The 23,862-nt window shown below is 40.7% G+C and overlaps 1 long non-coding RNA gene across 3 annotated transcripts in view; it reads left to right on the forward strand.

Annotated features, from left to right (window-relative positions):
* LOC148379136 (uncharacterized) overlaps positions 1-23,862 on the forward strand; it is an 86,185-nt gene that overhangs the window by 50,918 nt on the left and 11,405 nt on the right. Inside the window, exon 4 of one of the 3 annotated variants that reach the window (XR_015855336.1) lies at positions 23,554-23,856. The exons of 1 other annotated variant lie outside the window; for it this stretch is intronic. This is a non-coding gene — a long non-coding RNA (uncharacterized LOC148379136). Of the gene's footprint in view, positions 1-785; positions 805-23,553; positions 23,857-23,862 lie in introns of those variants that run through there. One more of the 3 variants, XR_015855338.1, reaches the window with a different exon arrangement.

The following is a 23,862-nucleotide window of genomic DNA, read 5'->3' on the forward strand; positions in this document are numbered from 1 at the left end:
CTCAGTGGCTGCTCCCCCCACCCCACCCCCCTTGGTTACAGTTGCTATGCCGGTCAAATCCCATAACGGGCACATGAAGAGATGGATGCTGGCGTGACAATGTTTAGCCACCCGGAGAACGGAGTTGCCGGAGAAGTATCTTTTTGACGAGCCAAACGTTGAGTGTTAAACCCCAACGTGATCTCGCTCATCGATGGCGTCAACGGGTGTCAAACCTGAGACACGGGGGCCAGATAGGGCCCGCCACGTCCTTTTATTTGGCCCGCGTAGACAAATCCATGTCAGTACTAAAAATAAATAATAATAAATATAAAATAATAAATAACACATCTTTTTACGTGACTCACAAAGACTAATTAAATTCATATCAGTACTAAGAATAAAAAATATGAAATAATAAATAAATAATAAAAATTATGTAGCCTGCGTAGACAAATCAAATTCATGTCAGTACTAAAAATAAATAATAATAATTATAAAACAAAAAAAACATTGTGACTCACAAAAACAAATCAAATTCATGTCAGCACTAAAAATAAATAATGCAAAATAATAAATAAATAATAAAAATTCAAAAAATAGCTTTTTTTTGCCATTCATCTTTTCAGATTTCAAAACTACTTATTTAACAATTTATTTGCCGGCTTCGCCGTCATATATGATTAAGCCCGCGCATGTCAGCATGTTGCTTTCACTCCAAATCATCCCCCGTTGGTTTGCTCAGCCAGGCGAGAGTTCAACATTTGTATTCTTCGTCGTCCTCTTTGTGCTTTTCTTACTGGCAGGGCTTGTCTCCAGTGCACTGGCATAAAAGGCAAAGTTTTGGTCTTTTTCTACCGTGAGAGAGGCGAGGCGGTGGAATATCGCCTGAGGATGTTTCTTATCCCCTCAGCCCGGCTTGGATTCCCGCATATTACTGCACTTCATTCAACTTTTTTTTTTCCTCCCCACTAATCACTCATCTTTTTTCTTATCTGACTTATATCTCTGGCTTTCAACTAGTCCTCTGCCCTCCTTACCTTTACATCTCCTCATCCCTTCCGGATTTTTAATTCCTCCTTTCATACGTCTTCCCATCGGCGTTATCTTTCTTATATACTATTTTTTTTTCTTCACACTGCACCGTGAATTGGTAAACACAATTTCTTGCCGCCTTTATATCAGGTTGCATTTTTATCCGCTGTACAATTCAATATATTCCATCACCCAGAGGAAAATGAAAAGGCAAATTGCCAAGTGACTTAACGAAAACATGTTGACTCGAATAAATGATTGTAATATCCATTTGAGCGGCGACGAAACACAACAACATGATCAAATCATGCTTTTATTTCACGACGATAATAATGTCTACATTAAACCCAAGGTACTGTACATAAAAAAAATATTTTGCAATTCATTCTACATAGCGTGACAAAGAATAGAAGCTGTTTGTGTGTTTACGACTTGCGTTTGGCACATTTGCTGGAGTAAATGATGCACGAATCAAAGTGCAGGATTAATAAGCAATTTATCCCGGAAGGGCCGCCGACGTCTCCTGCATGATGATTTGTTTACTTCCTTTCCTTTGTTCGAACGGATGCTTGCAGACACGCACCGCGAGTCATTTACACTCCCAAAGGCCTTCGCTGTACGATAACTTTGATCAGCTGATCACATATTTGTTTGTCTGGCTATAGCATATTATTTTTAAATAAACTGTGAAAATGTAGTCATTTATATTTGGCCGGAAGGAAATAAAGCTTTCTTGAATTTATGAAAAAAAATTAAAAATGTCAACACGGAAAATATATTCCTCTTGCAAATAAATGGAGAGGCAAATGAACTGCTGATTAGTTGGGCCTTTCAAATAAATGTGAAAGGAGAGGGGAAAAAAAAAAAAATCAACCAGCAATTACCACAACCAATGCTTTAGACATTCAGAACTATCCTACTGGGTTTAAGAACAAAACAGAAAGTGGTGTCAGGGAAAAGTGGCTGTCTGTGAGACTTTGTCAGCGGAATATATAAAAATGTGTCTTTCAAATGTCATTTTTCAAGACTTATTGCTCCGGCGTAGAAGCAGCAGATACGTGCCCGGAAGAATGAGCAGGGGAAAAGCCATTTGGATGATGTCATAAATGTTAAATGGTGAAAAAAAAAAATATATATATATATATTTGCTGAATTATGATTGCTTTAAAATAAAACAAAATTAAAATATTGTTCAAATTAAATCATTAAAATTATATAATATGATGTAGTTGTGTAGGGCGAGTATTTTTTAAGTTTCATTTTAGCTTGTGAAATGATTCCCTAATTTAGTGACTCGTTCATCAGTGTTCAAGATGGCCGATTTGATATGCCTCGTTGGGGAATCGGCCAGATGAATATTTCCGTCATGTTTAGGAAGCTCTTCGGGGTAAGGCCAGCAGCCACCAGTCGTCCGACGGGGACATTTTTTTTCCTCAAGCAGGAAGATATTTCCCGGAAATAGCAAATCTCCGACACTACAGATGGCGGGTACACCCACAGGCTTGTACTTTGGCGTGTGTGTGTCACTGTTAACTCTTCCTGTTTGAAGATAACTGGCCATGCTTCCACTACACCTCGCTTGTTCCGCCTGGGCATGGAAATCCCCCCCCCCATGGTCGATCTCGCTCCCAGCTTAAGATCCCTCGGCTGCCAGACGGCCCAACTGTCCGTCATGTGTCAGTTTTTAGTATTCCGGATCGGCGCTGGCTTCATTTACATTAGTCGGCGAAGACTGAAACCTACGATAAGCAGCGATTGGACGGTTTAGTTCTGTATAGGCAGTTATTTCCATATATATTGATCTCCATAAGGACATTTTTATCTCCGGAAAGTCCAATGAGAAGTGAAGGACATGGAGCAAAATTGTAAATTATTTGATATATGGATTTTTTTCTGCACGATTTCGGCAATTCCGATTAAATACGTGATTATATTTCAGGAAGTGTTACCACTTATCGTTACGATTTATGGCTTAACGTCTGACGAAATTTCCTAAGCAAAATGGTGCTTGATCGGTATTAATCAACCAATTTGGGGTTTTGTCCAAATGAATTTTAAAGAGGGAATGCAGCAACAGGAGGCGTTTTATGCCTAACATGCCTCAAATGAGCCATTTATTTTATCCAACTCATATTTCACATCTGTTGTTTATGCTGCAATTGAGAAGCCAGGAATCCATTAGCGTGCCCACTAAATTCCAATTTACGGCATCAAAAATATTGTCACGGACATCAAAATAACTTCCTGTTGTCTGATGAGTCGTTCAGTCTTCTCAGCCAATCTTTGAGTGTATGATATCATTATTCATCGGCCACAAAAGCGGCAACTTCATTATTTTGCCATTCCTAATGAAGCTGAACGATATTAAGACGGGCAAGCACTTCATCACGAAACATTTACCGCCGCCTAATTATTTTTAAAACATTTTCAAAAGTGTCTCTGTGGACAATCCAAATGAGCACATCCTGGTACTTATGTAGCTCCGAGCATGTACCAGACTTGCGCTTTTTAAGCTTTAAATGCAATGGAGAACAGAAAGTTCACTCAAGGGTTCGATTTCTCGTATATACAGAGGAGGCCTATCGTAGACGCCAAACGATATCTACCTCGAGACGATGGCCCACCCGAGGCTATAGAAAGCTAGCGTTAGCTATGCTGCTGCAAGGCTGAAAGGAGCAGATGGCAAGACCAGGCAATCTGCCACAAAAACCAGTCCTGATGCTCGTATTTTTAGCTTCCACCGACTTTGACTGCTCATATGTCTCTCGCGGCGTTTGCCATTTCGTTCTCTTTTGCGACAGCTTTCTGGAAGTCTTGGTGTATGATTTTTTTCGGTGATCAAACCCGTTTGAGTCATGCGATCAAATGGGATGACGAGAAAAGTTAAGACGGAAAGGAGATTAAAAGACACATTTAAGGCGACATGGGCGATGCGTCCACCCACTGTTTTTCAAATAACGCAGAAATGTGAGGAACAGGATCCAAAATGTCAAGCTTAAAAAAGTTTTGGAGTAATTCTCAGGGGGCGGAGCCAAAACTTTCAGTGGAATGGCCGGTGTGACAAAACCACAGTCAAGGTTTCATGAAATAAAATGCAGTGCATAATTAACTAAATAATATAAATATATTAAATTAATATAAAGAATAAAAACAATATATAATAATATAAAGAATAAAAATTAAAAATATATATCAATTAAATTAAAAATAAAAAAAATACAGGAAAAAAAAAAGGAAAAATCCGGTCACAGCTGTTTCCAAATGCGGCTGCAGACTGGAGCTTTTATCTTCTTGTTGACAAACTGCTTTAATAAGCCTCCTAATTCAAGTAGCTTGACAAGAACTAATAGCAGGTGCAGCCTCGTAACAACGGATATTGCTGATGCTGACGATAGAACCGCACACGGCCTCGTTTCGTCTTCCCTCGTTTGCATCCTACCTGTGACATCATTTCGAATTATTCTGAATTTCTCATCCATTTGGGAAAATGTCTCGATAAAGGTGCAAGAGTCTCCGGTAACTGTACTGTTGTCTTGCGTGAGACTTTTGCTACATCTCTCATTGTTCTCTCGGGGCCCAAGGGAGGACCGCTGAACCAAGTCGGCTTGGGCGTTTCATGCGCCGTTAGCTTGGCTCCGGGCTCTCCGGTTGATTCCTGCCAATCCTACGCCGAGCCCACGAGTGAACAACTCTGACATCACTCCCGGTGGGAATGTGAAGCGCGAGCCAAGTGATGTATAAACACCGACGGGAGCTCGCTTATATGTTGCCATCTGCTCTACGTGTCATTGATGATATGCAAAGGCTCGGGACAAAGACGGAGCCATGCCAATCTATTCACACCTCACGAGGGGAAGCGAGTTGAGCCGAGGTGTCCGTTACATTCATGTGCCACTATGCTGACAGCTTGCATTTTAGCCTCCAAGCAAGACAAGCTTTGGAAAGGAATTTTCTCCGCTTTATCGCCTTTCAGATTGCAAAGGTTCAACTTCTTTACGCTTTGTGGAGTTCCATCCCGACTCAGAAATGAAGCATGACTTACAATACCTGTTTGTCCATATGTGATATTTGGCAACTCATCGATTCCAGCTCCTTCAATCAGCAGTCTCCTTGACTTTCTTCATGGGACGTCTATACCCATCAATGGCACTGAATGAGTTCAATCGGAATGAAATTAACTGAGCTACTTAGCACCTCAACCTTTCTCATTCGGATCCGAGCGTCTACCGGCAAGGCACGATCATCTCGTTATGCCAAGTTTTGAATTATTAATGGCTCATTACCGTCGGCCATTTTCCTGCATTGGTTGTGTCAGCGCAAACAGGTGGAACAGCCAGGTCACCCGTCTGGCACTGAGGAAAAAAAAAAAAAAAATGGCTGCAGATTGCCTTATCTAGATCCTGTCTGGCAAATGAAAAAAAATGACAGGGAATAAAAGCTGACTGCAGCTGTAATCAGAGCCAGATCTTGACCCCCAACGTCCTTGTGGATTGGCCCGCAGACATACACGAGCTCTCAAAAAGCATCATTTTACCTCAGCCTAAGACTAAAACTCATTTCAACAGTTCTCAAAGGATTTGCAGATACAACCGATGATGGAGCCTCACAATTCTCCCTCCATGCCATTAGACGTTGTTTGTATTGCATAGCTAATTCAATCTTAAATGTACTTGGGTAATTAAATCCCGCAGTAATAACAGACAATGATTGCATTATGCAAACTTGAAACTTCAATTGATGCCGACTCATTTAATCGACTCTCGGAGTAGAGCCAGCTCGCTGAAGGCAATCGATAATCAAACTGCGAAATGAATTGAACGGCGGCGAGTTCTCATCGAAAGGGAAAAAGAAATTGAATATGAAAGATGACCTGCCATAAAATCCGATATCCCACAATGCCATCTGTCAGAGATCGGTCAGGGAATAATGACTCCAGCTAATGAAAGTTGAGCCCCCGGTTTGGCGGTGCTGGTGATGGGGCTCGTGGTTTAAATCAGTTTCTTGCTGACTCCGCAAAACTTCCTTTATGTAATAACCCAGAAGGATGTCAAAGGGAAAAACTAGCAGCAAACCCTTCCAGACTGATTCAAAGGAGAATAAATGAGCAAGCAGGTAGTTTGCGGTATGACTCAGTCGAAGAGCTCGTCAGGGTGCGGTGAGTTCCCGTCAGGGAAGTTTCACTTCATGCCATTAAGTAGATGACCAATGTCAGGATTAAATTGGTGCCGGTATTATTTTCAGACTCATTTCAACAATGCAATGTTCTCAATATCACGTCTATGTTTTGTATTTTATTTTATTTTCATTTACATATGTATTATTTATATTATTATTTTATATATATATTTATTTTATGTATATATTTATATTATTATTTTGTGAATTATTAGTATTTTAACTAATTGGTTTTGCTAATATTTGAAGAAATACAATTCTCCTAATGGAGCCATAGCTCATTTCTTTTCCGCCTCCAACCCACATCAATAATCCACAACAGGCGGCCTCTTATAAGTTTTGTCCAATACTTAAAACTTCCCGAATAAAATACTACTCGCCCTCGTCAACAGACCCACCACTGTACGTCGTATATGATTAATGCGGGGTGATTTAATATGCGCCAAAAAGTCCAGCGCGATCTCCAAAAGGTCAATCAGTCAACTTCTCCGACTTTCTGCAGCCTCTATTAACAGTACGAGTTGAGGCATAAATATCAACGGCAACCTTTCATTCTTCAAATGATTTGCCAATAAATGTTTTCATTAGAAGAGTGTTTTTGTCTTAATCTGATATGTTGGCAGCATTGCGAGAGCGCCGTGGGGCTTTAAAGTGTTCCGGCCTTATGTCTTTTCAAAGCAGCGTATGTAAAGTTAATGGCCTCTTAAATAAACTGTCAATCGCAGCGGCGCCGAGCTTGTTTTGTTACCCACCCGACTGCACAAATTTTTTTTTTCTTCTCCTTCATGCCATAAAGTCTGTTCCCACGTCATATAGGAAAGCCGTCTTCTCTTCATCGCAAATCTCCCAACGGCGGATTTAATAATTGATCCTATTTGATCCTTTCAATTTCCATTTCAATCTGTACTTTCAAGTCGGGCAAAAAAAAAAAAAAAACTGCAGGCGGAGTTTGTGATTGGACCGACGAGATGCAAGGGGCAAAAAAAAAAATGCAGGCGGAGTTTGTGATTGGACCGTCGAGATGCAGGGTGACTAATGTCAAGAAGCTTTTGTCTTATCGTCTTCTCACCACTCTGTTGTTCTGCTGTCAGTGTAAATCATTGTTTACTTCAAGCCAAAAGGCGAATTTGCTATATTGCAGTTGAACATTCAATATATATATTTTTTTTAAATATAAATTCCTTCCATGTAATCTTCCAGGCCAAATGTCCTGAAGGAATGACTCGAAGGAATACGACCGCTTGCACTTTGTTCCGATCCCACCGAGAACACGCCGCGACCTTTTTTTCCCTTTTTTAAACGGCGTCTAAAAGCTACTTTATGCTTAAATATTCATGCCGACCTTTTCTTCCAGGCAGGGCAGAATTACATAAGTGCGGGAAGTTAGCTTTGCACACGTGCATCCTTCACATACTGTTAATATCTTTGACGTCTATAATCGCCAATGGTACTGAATGGGTTCAAAATCCGACTCTTGAGAGATTTGCACCCAAATAATATTCCTTCTACGAGTTCAAATCCAAATCTGTTTCTTGGAAGGCAGAACTGCCGTGTCCTTGAGAATAACCTGCTTGTAATGAGAGTGCCGTAATCTTCCGGAGGAGCTACTTTTAATTGACAAAAGAACCATCAAAGGCAACTTCACAGATGGGACTAAACCTAAATTATATTTTAATTAAGAGGGATGTAAGGATTCCTTGCTTCCCTGCGGACCGCCTTCAGATTTCACTCTGAGGTTATTGCGCAAGAAAGTCGACTTTTTTTCGGGCAAAGACAAAATGGCAAATTGAATGCCTTTATCCTCCCTCAATGGATTCTGCAAACACGACAAAACAAAGATAAGGTACACATTGGCACTGAGGAGAATTACCTCCGTTTGCGTAACGATGAAAAATGAGGACCACTTGAGGATGAATAGCTGCGAAATGCTAATTGTTGCAGTTTGGCAAAAAAAATAAATTCTGCTATTTCGGGCCAAGAAAAAAAAGCGGGACTCCCGGATAAACGAACGTTGAGTCGAGGAATTAAAGTCGGAGCTGTTTTGAAATTACAGACTAGTAAAAACTGTTCAAATATTTTAAAAAGATGACTAAATTAATAAATAAAAATAATAATAAAATAAAATAATAAAAGTAATAAAAATGGCTAATAATATCTCTATTTTTAAAAAGTGAAGAAAATTTATAATTTTAGTAATGACACAAATTCGATGCAAAATTTGAGCCAGATAAAATGGTGGTGGGCCGTATCTGGCCCCCGGGCCTTAATTTTGACACCTAGACCGTAATCACTGTTTGCTCCGATAGGCCAAAAGCCGATTTGCCCGGTATCTGTGTGTGCATTTTCTCGAAATGGCAGCTCCGAGTGATTTGATTAGAGTTCCCCGAGGAGCGACGCCGCGGATACAAAAAAATGAAAAAAGACAGGAAGAAGAAGCGAAGAGAGAAGGTGCCATCTTTAATTTGGGATAACAAGATTAATACACAGATGACATTCTATGCAAAGTGTCGCGTCCGTTTGCAAGAACTCATCTCTAACCTTGAAAGTTGGCAAGCGAAGCAAAGACGAGTTTTAGGATTCAAGACATGACACTGAAAGCAAACAGTCGGTCACTATCAATTATCTTTGCCAAGGAGATTTGTTTCTTAGCTGTTTGCATTATTATTACATTCGTTTGTGTTTATTTTAGTGCAAGTGCGGAGGGTTGAATATTAACACAGGCGTTTTTTGCTAATTTTGTTTCTTGGCAACCAGTTGGTAATTACTGCCATTAACAGGACTGCAACTTATTTTTTTTTCATCTTGCTTTTTAAAATAGTATTTTAAGACTCATATTTTCAAATGCATAATAATTTTTTAATGATTAGATGATTGGTGAAAACATGCAAAGATATATAATATAATGAATAAAAGAAAAGAAAATAATAGAAAATAATATAATATCAAATTAAATTAAATAAATATATTACCTCAAAAGATCAGTAATTGACTATCAATGGCGGTCAAATGCACATAAGTCTTGAAGACCTGACTTGAAAGTGCACTCAGCATCTTTGCAGCCTCCAGCCCACCCAAGCAGACGGAGATGAACAGCACGACTAATTAGCCCCCTGCCTCTCTCTCTTTGCCTCCCACTCCCTTCACGCCAGATCACAAAGCGTGAGGTCGCACGTTCTCCGTGCCGAGGTCAGACGATCGCCGCTCTTGCAGAGAAAGCTTTTTTTTTATTTTTTATTGCTCTCCAGTAGTAGTTCCCTCTAAACACAGTGCCCAATGTTTGGTTTAGTGACGGGCATAATCTCAGCCTGGCCGAATTAGTAATCCCAACTGACTCTGTTCCTTCTCCATTATTTATTGTCTGCATCGCTCAGTTTCTCGACTCTGCTGGGATGCCGATTGGGCGCGAATGCATCTTACTGTTGATGCTAGCCCACTATGAGACCCTTAAGGTCACGAGATGCCACTCCGTATCCAATCACCAGATCTACTTTTTATTTTCGATTTGATACTTCAGATGTCTGGCAGCAAAACATTGCTTTTGTTTATTTCCCTTGAAGTCTTTGTTTGTTGAGTGAACAACGTGGACAAAGTGCTCCCGGGGAAAAAAAGAAAGGGTGTCTACCGCTTGACAGTAATTGCAGCAAGGAGTGTTAATGGGTCACAATTGCCAGTGTATGTGTTGGACCCTGTGATCAAGTCCATGTCAGTGTATGGATGTGAGTGTTTAGCGGCACTTCACATTCTTGGATCGTTAAGATTGACGGAGAACTGGATGAGGCTCAATGTCATTAGCTGTTTAATCTGCTCTATTTTTGCGAGTTGAAGTTTCAAAAAAATACACTAAATACTACATTATATTATAAAAAATATATATATATTATATTATATATATATTTTTGTATGTATATATATTTTTGTATAATATAATATATATATTTTTATATATATAAAATATACAAAAATATATATATTTTATTATATACATGATATTATTATATTAATGCTGAAATCAAGCCCATGCTGTTTCAAAGGCTGTGATATTTTTCCACCCGGCGTCAGATTGAGTTTAAACACAAGCATGCTTTAAAAAAAAAAAAAAAAAAAGAAACACAAATGACATAATTGGCCATTTGAAACTATGGCACTATTTGCTGAAGGGGAGCGGGGAGCCTGATAGCCTTCATCACCGCTAAAGCTCTTCATTAATCTCCATCCACGAGGTCAAGGAGGTGCTGGGTGCAAGACAAATGAATTTAAGCTCCGCCGTCAAGAAATGAACAAAGTGTGACGGCGAATTGGGCGAGAGGCGATTTGAACGAGTTAGATCGATGGCTGGATAGAGCTGTGAAATATTGTCATGTAAGTCAGGTTGGACCTTTTTGGCATGTGGATGAGTCTACCATGTTGCAGGGAAAGAAGGTCAAGGAAGGAAGAACATAAGATGAGGTGCTGCAGGCGTTCAATTCCTCAGCACCTCTGCAACATGTGCGGCATAAAATCAGATCACAGCTGCTCGCGGTCTGGCCTTCTCGCCGCTAAAGTGATTTTCTTTGCCGCCAGAATTCTGTCAAGAGTTTGAGATAAAGCATACTGGCTGCTACCAGCTCATTTGGTCGACTGTCTCAAGAGCTTGCTATAGTTTGGTGTTTAATGCTAGCGGCATGTACAGGAGCAGGTATTAAGAGCAGACGAGTTGAGCCGGCTTGAACTGACAGCTTTCCTTGTACTGAGCGGTCACGGCGGCAGGCTATGATGAGCTCACAGTTGAAGCAGGTCAGAATCAAAAAAAAAAAAGTGCTGACCTAATTTGGGTACAGCTCGTCAGGACTTTAATCTTTAGAGCTGTTTCCAGCAAGAGGGAGGGCTGCAACGCTGTGGGAGTGGTCAACCTGGCACTGTAGGGAACCGAGTCTTGGAAGCATTCCAAATAGTCCAACACATCTCTTGTGTACACATTTGACATTTCCCACCCCAATCATTCCTTCTTGCCGGAATTCATGTATTGATTGTTTTACTATGTGTTTGTTTGCCGGTATGACAGTTGGAAGGATTAAGCTATTGATGATGTCTCGCCTTTCTCCAGAAATCAGAAGCTAGCCTTGAAAACAATCATGTTTTCTTCATACACCGATTTGTAAACAGTTCGGCCTTACGCCTCTGCTTGCTATTGAAACCTAGCGACTGACTTTCACCGGGTGTCTCGCAACATTGAACACCCACGACAGACGTTGTTCGTTGGCGCTAACGTATATGCTGCGGAGGACTCGATAATGGGGGTGAGAAAGTGGTCAAGGTCAGTCCTTTGCTCGCGTAAATCAATAGGGCAATTGTTTTTTTTCTGTTCGCTTCACATGAAAACTACTGTCATGGGTTGGATTCCACGGAAAGGATTTTTTTTTTAATATATATTATTTTATTTATTTATTTTTATCATTTTGTTACTATATAATATTTTGTATTGACGTATCGAAGGGAGCATTGTTGTAGTGCGACTACCAATGGTGCATGAAATGCTGCCCCCCCGTTGGCAAAAGAAAAATCATTACAATTGTGTGTTCCTGCCCAGCGGGAGCGACATATCTCCAAACTCACCACGTCCACGGCTTGTTTGTCGTCATTTGTTTGGAATATTCAAAGTAAAGACAGATCTGCTAGCGCTAAGCAGACTTGTTTTAGTGACCCGGCGGGACGCGTTAATGTGACACCTCAATGTGCATCTTAGCTCACACGCCGTCTCGTTTGCCCCGCGGTGGATTTAGAACACCACTGGGCCCGGTTAGCGTGTCCAGCAGAATGACACTCACTCGGATGACTCAGTGCTCAACCCGCCCCCCCGATGGCAACAGCTACGCTTGACATCGGAGCTTTCGCGCTGCCCCCCTTCTCAAACTCACCTCCAGTTAATTGCTTAATGAGGCAAATGGCATCTGCTTCGGGACGGAATCAAATACGCTGCTCTGCATTCAAAATGTGTCTGCGGCAATTGGGGAGGATGTGAGAATGTGCAGCCGAGCACTGAGCCAAATTACCAAGGAAACGCCGCCAGACTAGAACCAGTTGATGAAAATCATGAGGGAACATTTGAAATGTTCTGATCCTATTCAGAACGTGCTGGCTTATTTTCTTAACTCAACTACCGTATTTTCCGCACTATAAGGCGCACCTAAAAACCTCCAATTTTCTCAAAAGTCGACAGTGCACCTTATCATCAGGTGCGCCTTATATACGGACCAATATTGAGCCACTACAGCAGGCGTGTCCAAAGTCCGGCCTGCGGGCCAAATGTATATATCTGGACAAAGTTTCAAAATGGGCCATTCATTGAAGGTGCGCCTTATAATCCAGTGCGCCTTATATATGAACAAAGTTTTAAAATGGGCCATTCATTGAAAGTGCGCCTTATAATCCAGTGCGCCTTATGGTGTGGAAAATACGGTATATGGGTTGTTTTTTATGGAATCATATCTTCAACTCAATTTAGCAATTTGGCTTATTTTAGCTATATTCTTGTCAGTGTCGCTATTTCTCACGGTTGAATTTGGAAACAACTCAATGCCTCAGTTCTGCACCCTGAGTGATAACAGCCTCGCTCTCTAGAAAAGTCGGGCAGAAAATCAAATTCTTCAAGACAATGAGGTCCATTAAGCCGGATGAAAAGCCCATATTTACCCAGAGCGTGCCATCCCGCTGTTTCGTATTGTTCATGGGCAAGAAAAAAAACGTATCTTAAAGATGAAAAGACGGGTTTGGACTTCTAATTAGCCAGCTGGAGTCTCAAATAATGACTTGATTCTATATGGTGTCGAAATAGTTCCATTTCTACGTTTGACTGCGTATTACGCCAAATGCTAATTGCTAATAGCAAAAGGCTGCATTTAACAAGGATTCACTTCAGCGGAGCGAATAGCTGTTAGTCGGTGTTTTCATTCCTCGTGAAATCCATGTCCAAATGACATCTCATTAAATTTGCAAACAATGCGGCAAATGGAGCAGACCTCCATCAAGCGCCGGCCCCGCAAAACAATCGTTTTGACCGCACATTGGACCTTGAAGCTACGCTGAACGCTTTCACAAGCTTTTTTTTATTCATCTGTACATGGCTTGCTTTTATAAGATCTTTTCCAAGGTTGCGCAATATAACGTGCCAGTGCCGTTCTTAAATTGAAAGCGTGATTTCGCGTTGTCATTATTTTTTTTCCTGACATTGTGCGTTCATCTTTGTGTGCTCGTTAGGACGCCGCGGCAGTAATTAAGTATTTTAATGGCCCTCAGACATGCTGAGATACCCAGAAGCCCACTCCAGTAAAGCTGCATGTCCTCCACTTCTTTTTTTTTCTTTTTTTTTAATCCCTTCTCCCATTTAGGTGTCTCGCTAGTTTATTAGTCGTCCGACATGCACCGAGATGAAACCCCGACCTGATGATTTGTGTGTTTTTATCATAGCAAACAGTAGGAAAGAATCACACGTTAATTGGCATTGATTAGGGCATTAGGCAGTGCGTTGTTGCGGGATTATTTCATTAGCCAGCGTAATAACGTTAGGAATGAAACGGAGAGGAGAATGGAGTATGGCGTTCGCACACACACGCACATATCGGTTTATTTGCTCGTTCCGTTTGCTTTGGCAACAATCCAGGCGGCGACCAGAACTCCAGGAAGTTTGCCGTCTTTCCTGACGAATGGACTTTTATTCCATTTCTTTCTAATCTTATGTCAACTTTTCATGCCGGTGATTGATGTTGCGCCCGTACCCTTGATGACTGCGGCCGAGCACCCCGCGGAGTTTTTTTTTTATTTCCCACCTATTGTTCCGATTGCTTGGAGATGAAATCCCTTTCTTCTTTACAACAATGGAAATAGATCATTTTAAAAGGCAATCTCGGAGGTAAACTCTACAGTATTTTTTTTTCCCTTTTTTCTTTTAGAGTAGTTCTTAAAAAGAAGTGGCTTGCCAAGGACAATCTTGGTAACGAGGCATGCTAGGTCCTTTTTAGTCTACCTCGTATTTCTTTAAAAGTGAATTTGATCGATGCGCAATTTGTCTTGTGGCGGGCCGTATCTGGCCCCCGGGCCTTATGTTTGACACGGACGTGATCCAAAAAATCTTTCACACCCTTCATAGGCATCCGCACCTTCTGGCTGCAATCATTCGAGCCTTATTGAACCGACGCAGTCGATATTTCGTCGGGTGATGGAGATGTGGCTAAAACGAGAGCACAAAGAGCTAAATTCAGCTTTGCGCGTAGACGGACTTTGGAATTCAGCGCCTCCTTCTCAGCAGAGATAATTATCCACGCTGCTCTCTGATGGCGCATTTGCATAATCACGGGCTTTTCACCGAGGACACACAAAGGAGCATAATGACACAACAGCGTAACAAGCGGCATTGCGGGGAGCCACTCAAGACGTGCCGCGTGACTTTAGCTAGCTCGTATACGCACACACCAAATGAAAACTAGTTAACAGTTTGTGGAAATACTTTGGCCAGGTTTGGCTAAAGTAGGTGATGGCACGCTAAAACAAAATTTGCTTCATGAACCAGTTGTATTTTTGACCCCTGGTTCATGAAGCAAATTTGAAGCTTCATTTACCCATCGCTAGCATTTGGAGGACATATTCCACCTGTCGGCAGGAACTTGTCGTTTCTTATTTGAGCAAGAACAAGAGAGAAGTAGCACAAGTGCAAAAGAGGGCAATCTCTGCTGCTTGCTGTGTCACACTGCGAGTCACCATGATACAAATGAGCGCACTCACAGAAATAAGTGGTGCACCCCGGGACAATACAACGCGGCGCACACAAACACGGCCTCTCGGTCTTGTTTGTCATGTCAAATGGGACCGAGTTCCCTTTCCTTATTTTTGTATCTGAGCAGGCAATGCACTTCATGATGGAACTGTTATGGTTCTTATGAACAGAAACTTGACTTGAGTCATACGCAATGTGGCTATTTTAAATTTTACTTTGTGTTAATCAAATGTACATACTCATTTGTGTGGCAGGGTTAGGGTTAGGGTTAGGCCGTATCTGGCCCCCGGGCCTCGGGTTTGACACCAAAGCCATCTCTTAGTTTTTGCATCAGGTCTCGGTTTGAAAATCCAGCCCCCATGCTTGCTTCTGTCAGCGGGACAAGCGTTTACAGTCGCACGAGTGTCATCTGCCAACCACAGTGCTCACTTCTGTTTTGTCGCTCATGAATATGAAATAAGGCCCAAGTCGTGTTCGCGAAACACCGGAATCACGCAAGAGCAGTTATCATCAAACCAAACATGCGTCTGTGCACAAGTCGCACCGGCTTCCTCGGATGACATCGCCGCAGTCGGAACGTAAACAGATGAATTTGCGCCTTGTTGAGTTCAGCTCCATGAATAATGTTTTTCATATTCCAGACACTCCACAAATCCCCCTGTTGTCCATAAATGCATAATGTAGGTTAACCAGGATGTCTGGTCTCCGCATCATCTGGGGACACATGTCCTGGCTTTGATTTATCTTGTTCTGCTATCTTAAAAATAGTAACTCAAATGATAACTGCTACAGTTGATCAGAATAAAAAGGATATCGAAGGTCGCGCCCGTCCCACTCGTACCGACTTGTTTGCACCATACGAATGAAAATCCGCTTAGCTTTGCTCCGTGTCCATTTAATGAGACGACAGAAGCTCTCGAGCTAGCATATAAATTCCTATGTTTGGGCAGATGAAAACAATCTCCTGACACGCCTGAGGGAAGAATGCGAAATTAAACAGCTCGGGTGCCAGTCTGACGCTGCATCTCAACATGAAGCCTTGTACACCGGAGTCGTTCATTACACGCATGAGTCATCGTCATCATGCATCTCCATCACATTCACTTCTCCAGCTGAAATATACATTAGTTTCTCCATTATTCCGTTTCCCCTCGCTCCATCTCCCCCGTGAGTAGAAAATGAGTAAGTTAAAAGCGAAAGGGTGCAATATCGATGGACTACCTCATGTGGGATTCCTTTCGAGAGAAATTCGAGTTTCTCGTGATTGTTGCATCAACAGAATGGAGAGATTTGAAATATAAGGCAATTCGTTCATAGTGCCAAATCTCCCAGTGTGTTACACGAAAGCTTGAGGTCGTTTGTTGGACGTGATCGCAGCGGAGAACTTATGAAGTGCTGCAGCTACACACAAATACACACTCCATCCACCCGAGTGGGTGGACGGATCGTCATTCTCCTCGCTAGCGAGGTTACATAACGCCTCGCCACACTGTGTCAGGTGGCCACACCACCACCAGCAGCGGCAGTCTAGCGGCAGCAGCGGGGCTCCTTCCCACGTTTTCACATTTGCTTTCACGGGTCTTCGCCGACGTGCTTGGCCTGGTGTCCGAGCTGCTGACACCAGCAGGAGGGCGAGAAGCCCCCCCGCAAAGAGCGCTGTGGTGCCTCATCCAAAAAAAGAAAAAAAAAAGCATGCCAGTTGAGCAAGAGATGTTTATTTTTATTATTTTTATTATTTTCATAAATATATAGTATAAAATATTTTCAAAAACTTTATTAGCATATTGAAGGGTTAGTACGACTCTTCTAATGAGGACAACTGAACATAATTGACCTATTTTTTTTTTTTCTTCAGAAAAACTATGTCAGCTATGACGGATGGACAATTTCATTTTTAGTCCAGAGGGGAGTTTTGACAAAATAGTTTTGACACAATTCAGGTTTTGGCCAGACTTTTTCAGAAGGCATTAATCACAGAATCTTTGGAAAGCTGCTCGTAATAAACTCACAGCGGCGGCAGACAGTGTCGTACCTCGTAATTCACGTTAACATTTGCGTGACGCTTATGAGTTTGATTATTTTGAATCGTTTTACGAGACTCGCGCCAAATGACTGACAAGCGGCTTCGTAAAATCGTTTATTGGTTTATCCTTACATGTCGAAGCTTGCCGTGTAAGCTCTTTGTTGCTTTGGCATAACGTAGAATGGAGATTAATAAATAAATGGAAAGTAACGAGTATATTGTATGGATGGGTTGACATGGCAACCGTGAGCATCTTAACGAGATTGACTGCAAATGTGACAGTTGCTTTCAGCGCCAAGGTCACGTAATAGCGTTCCTCCGCCACGACACTTGGCTAATTAGCCTCGCACCATCGTTTATTGAATCTGACACTTTCAAAGCTTTTCTGCCAGACCATTCTTCATTTTTGATAGTATTGATCCTTTTTTTTTTAAATCCCAAGCTCCCGATCATATTAGGCCTTTCTAAAAGGATGCCGCCAGCATTTTTTTTTTTTTTGCCGCTCTCAGGGTGTTTGCTTTGAGCTCTGTCCAGAGTGTCTACGAGTTGGCACAAGTTGAAGTGCAGCCTCACTGTCTGCTGCAACGCAATTATCAAAAAGTAGATGGGTGATGAAGATGGGAGGGGGGGGGGTAATTGATCTGTGGCTTGCGGGACAGTAAACAAAGCCGGCCCGTCCCATGTGTGCACAGCAATTAGAAAACACAAGTTGCAGCTTTTGCACAGTGTTTGAAAGCATGTTGGAGTCATTTGATTTTAATTACTGCTTGCACTTAAAATCTGCCAGTCAAATGTCAATTGAATGTTTAATTGGAATTTTTATTCATATTCAAATGAGAATATTATTGTGAAACAAAAGTAGCGGCTTTTTGCGCAGTGTTTGAAAGCATGTTAAATACATTCGCTTTTAATTACTGCTTATTTAATTTTAATCAATTAATTATTTTAATTAATAGTATATATATATATATATATAATTTTTTTGTGGCTTTTTGCACAGTGTTTGAAAGAATTAATTCGCTTTTAATTACTGCTTATTTAATTTTAATTATTTTTTATTTTTTTAAATTAATTATATCTATATAATTTTATATATACTTAAATATTAAAATTGTATTTATATTCAAATGACGATATTATTCAAAAGACAAGCTTTAGATATTGAAAATGAAATATTTTTCCTCCTTTTCACCTCATAATCAGTTCCCGGTGTTGTTTTCCGTGCACTTGTTTGTCACCTCTCCCGCGTCTCCCGTCTCAATCTGTTTGTGCGAACATTAGATTGCAGCTCTGATATGTTTCATCCCCGGGCGCCAGGCCACCGTTGCTGTATGAATAGCGTCGAGGAAAAATAAATTGATCTGTGATGGCTGTCCTTCAGGGCGAGATTACGTGACATTGGTTACTGCCAACAGTCTGCCATATTTCTAACTCAATGCAAAGTGTCTCATTTTTCCAACACAGACCAGTTTCAGTGGTTTCGGGTCACAGACTTAGTATTATGTTTGAACCCAACCCTTTTTTTTAGCATGTCAAAACAGCAAGAATAATCGTCAATTCTGCAGAGGGGAAAATGCAAGTGTTAAAGGCTAGCACAGCAAATCACATTTTCAACTCCAAACAAGACAAGAGCACATGAACCATGAAAAGAACATAGTTTCCCGGAAGGGAATAACTTTGGATTGCCAAATAACTATCAGAATGTAGCCGAGCTCAGACTGAGCTTCCTTAACTTGATTTTTATTCACTTTTGCAGAAGCGTGCTCCAGTTGCTCGCTGTGACTGATCTAGTTTTGAGTTAGCGGGTAGCAACGCTAAATTGGTTAATGCACTGTGGAGAGCTCAGTGTAATGTAAATGTATTCTCCGGTTTGATGAAGCCGCCTCGAGCACTTGTGTACCTCGGCGCACTAACTCCATTATCACTGCAAGCCTTCTTTAAAAAAATATATAAAAAAACACTCGCTGTCAACAATAAGCTAAACTGTGAGTTTAACCGAGTCCGGGAAAAGAAATGGAGGACAACCACAGTAGGACTTGGCAACGCACTTGCAGGATTTTGGCAGTCAACCTATGCGGCAAAGACAATTTCAATGCAGTCGTCCGGGCAACGCAAAAGCATCCAAATTTATCAAAGTGGGTCCGTCCTTGGCCGTGTTTGCATTTAAACACATGATGTCTCCACAGGAAGAGGTTATAGTTGTGCAATTCATTAAAAAGTATAATTTTATCTTGCAGTTTATAAAAACGATAATCGAGTCTATGCAAGCCTTCCATTTTTTTCAGCTGTTGCAGTGATTGATTTGATGTGACTGCCGAAAGTCAGATCGGAATCAATCAGCGGGAGCTTTCCGGTTTGAGTGTCGTATTTAAAGACGCGGCGTTAAAAAAGCGCCGAGTTTCATTTGTAAACAAACTAGATTGACAGCTAGTGAGGCAGGCGCCCTCAACCAAGGTGATTTTTATCAACACAAATGTCATTGAGTGACGGACGGACGGGGTTAATGAAATTCTTACAATGTGATAAAGTAACAGGAAGGAATAAATTCACTTGAGGAAAAGAGTGAAGGAAATAAATCTACATCCCAAATGACAAACACGATTTTGAAAGATAAACTGTCAGCGTGTCTTGTTTAACGACATCAAGGTATCTTGAGTTATATTCCAAACATAGCGGGCGGAGGAGGGGGGGAGTCAAACTGGCCCGAGGAGTAGAACGAGAAAAATAAACTACAAGGTAGAGGCAAACGAAATGAAATCGCCGCCAGGAGAGTTAAAAGTGTGTGTAAAAGCCTTTTCTTTGACTTGATTGATTTGACGTCCTTGAAAAGTGAGTGGGAACAAGTGAAAACACAGAGGATGCCCCGAAGACGAGAAGAAGCACATTCATCAGTGATTTCTGTTTGTCCTCCGCGATGATCAGCCAAGGGCCTCTTGTTAAAAGCGCTGCAGGTGTTTTTTTTTTTCTTTTCGTTTCTATAGTACAGTATTGAGACAACGAACAATACCAGCATGGTGATTTTGAAATCTTTCAAACATTTGTCCCACCCTGATTAATATGTGCAGCAGGCAAAAGACTATGAAAAATATTTTGTATTAAAATATCAAAATAGAGGTGCAGCACTGAGATTTATTTATTATGCAAGCAACCGTGATTAGTCCCGATTATTTTTTTAATCATCTGTGATCACATCTTTTGGAAAAGCCTGATCTGCTGTTGTGGAGTGATTTGGCTTTTTGCTCCTTTTTTTTTCTTCTTCTTCTAAAGCCATATGTTCAGCAAAGCAAGGTGTCATTGGTTCTTGTCCAAAGAGCAGCGTCTCCCATGGGCTCGGTTTCCTTCACTTGTGTGATGACACGTCGGGTTGAATGATTGCGACCCTCCAGACGAAGGAGGAGGCGCCGGTGTCAAGGTGGAGAAATTGTCCTTGAAACGGGTAACAATGGCTCCGAGTGGAATGTGACATCTCTCTCGGGTCTGACAATATTAATCTAGCTGTCAATCACCACGAGCGGCCGGTCCACGACTGCAACCCCCTCAGGGTGGTTATTAATTAGGATACTGTCATACTAAAGCAAGAATTTGGAGCATAACAAGACAGCATTTCGGGAGTCTTTATGCATGCATGATACTTTTAATTTAGTACTCAAGCGACCTGACAAAACTTTTTTATTGCGATGACCCTTTTGCTCTTCAGAAATACTCAAAAAGGAACCGAGTCCACTTGAGCCAACTTTTTATTTTAATTTATTTCAATTTATTTTATTTTATTAGAGTCAATTTATCTATTTTTAATCATTTTTTTATAATTTATCTAATTTTACTAACGTCCAACAGTATGGACAAATATCTATCACATAATTAAAAACGATGTTGTTTTTCCCCGAGTTCAGATAAAATTAAAGTGATTTTTTTTTTTTTTTTTTCCCGAATTTAAGCGTATTTTATTTTAAAAGCAAGCGTTTGTTCACAGTAGGATGAAGGAGGACCATCTGGTGAGTCTGCTACATAAAAAAAAAAAAAAGTGGTAATCTACCCCAGTGGCAAAAGTGAGTCTCCCCTCCTCAAGGCTCTCTGCCTCATTCACACCATAATTGAAAGTAATGTAAAAATAGTCGTGGCGTGTGAGCAGGGACTCGCTCTCTGAGGACAAGGTCAAAGCTGATCTTTTTATTTAAATTTCGACATGATTAAATGTTGCTCAGGAAGCATGTCATACTCACACATGTCCTCAAACCTAATTTGATCACGGAGGAAATATTTATAAGCGTGGTGAAAACGAGATTCATCTCATCGTTGATTGTCCTCCAGTAAAGACGTCCAAATCCAAAACGCTCTCAACAATCGACTGTCACATTTCGAGTATGTCGTGTGTTGCCATGACATCAATCAAATTCCAAAGCAGGCCTGGCTGACTGATCCCATCGCCACTCTGACACTTGACTCCAATCTATTTATCTCACTCGAAAAATCATTTTCATCTCTATCAACAATCAATGGAGACATAAATGATATTCTTAGATTGTAATGAGTGTTTCAGACATTAATCTCCTCTGCAGCTTTCCTAATCTCACTTTGATATCTGCCTAAACGCAAGAATATGATTGTAATCTAGAGGTCCAATAGGATTATTTAAATAATGAGTGTGATTACACATCAAGCGCCAGGCTGAATTCAATCACAATGTGTAAAACAACACATTTAGCCTTGCTAGCCTGGAAAATTTATTCCTATTGCAATATTAATAGACAAGGCGTAGCGTGAGCGCCTGGCACGACTATAATAAAGTAGGAGGCATTAAATTTGCAAATTGAAATTAAAAGGCAGTCATGAATATATATTTATATATGAAGTTTCATTTCAAAAGCAATTACAATTTGATTCAAGTAAACTATTTTTATTAAGCTAGCACTTCATTATCCAAATTTTTACAACCTCTGATTTAAGGAAGTCGCCGGTGAAAAACGCCGACTTAAAGCTTTTCGAGCTCGAGTTAAGGCTCGGTTTGTATTTTCTAACTTTAGTTTTCTAGTTTGTAAGAGAAAAAGATTTTAGGGATAATCAGACATTAAGAGTTATGCCTTGAAAGGTTGAATATCAGATGGCTGAGAATAGACCCTTGTGGGACGCCAGTGTTAAAATATATAAGGAGGGAAATAGAAAATCTCAAAGTCAAGTGAGTTTGGCGTATTTTATAATCATATTTAGTCCGACGAATAAAGATAGGCCTATAATTCTAAGCTTTATTGGAATGTTTTGCAGACGTTGTATTGATTGTTGACGAGATGTTTTGGGTATAACGTGTACAATCTACTGCAATATATTATATCTGTTGCCAGGCAACAGAGAATCTTTGGATAATCTTGCCATGTTTGAGATGTTTTTTTTCCCTCAATAGTTGCAAAGAATGTGACCTCATAGAAGCTGAGGATTATTGTTGGTTGAGAACATATTGATTTTGTTTGTTTGTTCACCCACTGTTTGTACGTTTTTTGTTTTTTTAATGAAAAGTAAAGCCACAACATTACGTGATAGTGCAAAATGAAGAATTGGACTGAAGTATTTGTCTGTTGGAAATCAATATTCTAAGACGAGGATTGTTTGTAGCCTTTATTTGTTGATTCAAAAAACAAATTTAGATGTTTTGCCAGCAGCCGTCAGAATTTGAACCCATTTTGTGGTCCTTGTTGGACTTTGTTTGCAACCAGAAGTAAATATTACAAAATCTTCTAAAAAAATGTCAATTTTCCAATCAGACATTATAAAAAAAAATGGAGCTTTGAAATAGACGGAAACCATGAATGGCCGAGTGTTTCACAGAAGCAATTTCTGGGGAGCACTTCTAAAGCTTCTACAAAACATCGAGTGGATGCATAATTAATGTAATTTAGCACCAAACAGGCCGACTCGTGTGTACACCCTAATGCACTATAATTTTAATCTCTATTTAGCTCCAAATGGCTTCGGCTTTGTTGTATTTTTCTGGACGTGTCTGCTTTGAATGCTGTTTTTCAATTCGTACCAAGAAATTCAGATATATTATATTATATTTATGTTATGCTATGTTATGTTATGTTATGTTATGTTATGTTATGTTATGTTATGTTATGTTATGTTATGTTATAATAAACAGCTAATTTAATTTTTGGCAACTTTTTAAAGGAAACCCAATACTCAACAAAATAGTTTTCGTACTTAACGGATTCTGCCGCACTTTGTAGGGCTTGATTGTCTTCTTCTACACGTTTGGCTCACATTTTTTAATGATGCCAGCTCAGGAATGAAAAATAAAACATGGTTTGCTGTGCAGTCATAGGTCAAACATCAGTGTGTTGATTTGCGGCAGGCTGCAGAGTCGTAGCTGAGTCGAGAAATAATGACTAAGTCCCTTAGCTTGGAAAAAGCAGTGTTCTACAAACACGAGCGAGAGTTTATCGTGGGAGCCAGTACCAAAGGAAGATCCAAAGCAGCTTCAAATTTGTCATTTTCACACGCAGGCTCCGAAATCGAGTTATTTGCCGCTCGCAGGCCTCGTTAGAAATGCTCACAAACAAACGTTAGCCCCCCTAAGGCTCGCAAACGTGTGTTTTCGCAGACGGATGCGCGGCACAAACTTCAGAGGAACCCGTGAAGTTTGTTGTCAAGACATCACACAAGGACAAGGAGCCAGCCTTCCTCTTGGGATGACGAAAATTGATCAGAGCCGAGCTTTGTTCCGAGTCGGCATCACTTTTCCACCTTCTTAAACTAATGAAGAGTTTATTCCGGCTCGTGAAGTCATAAGCAACCAAACAGTACCGACTTCAAAGTTCCCAGAATAACGAATTATCACTCGAAACCATGTGAATAATTTCCAAACGTCACATATGGAAGTGATCTACACACGGGCTGTTTTCGAGCCCCC

Source organism: Syngnathus floridae, chromosome 22 (genome assembly GCF_059516105.1).
Source record: "Syngnathus floridae isolate MCC-2025c chromosome 22, RoL_Sflo_1.0, whole genome shotgun sequence".
NCBI lineage: Eukaryota > Metazoa > Chordata > Actinopteri > Syngnathiformes > Syngnathidae > Syngnathus > Syngnathus floridae.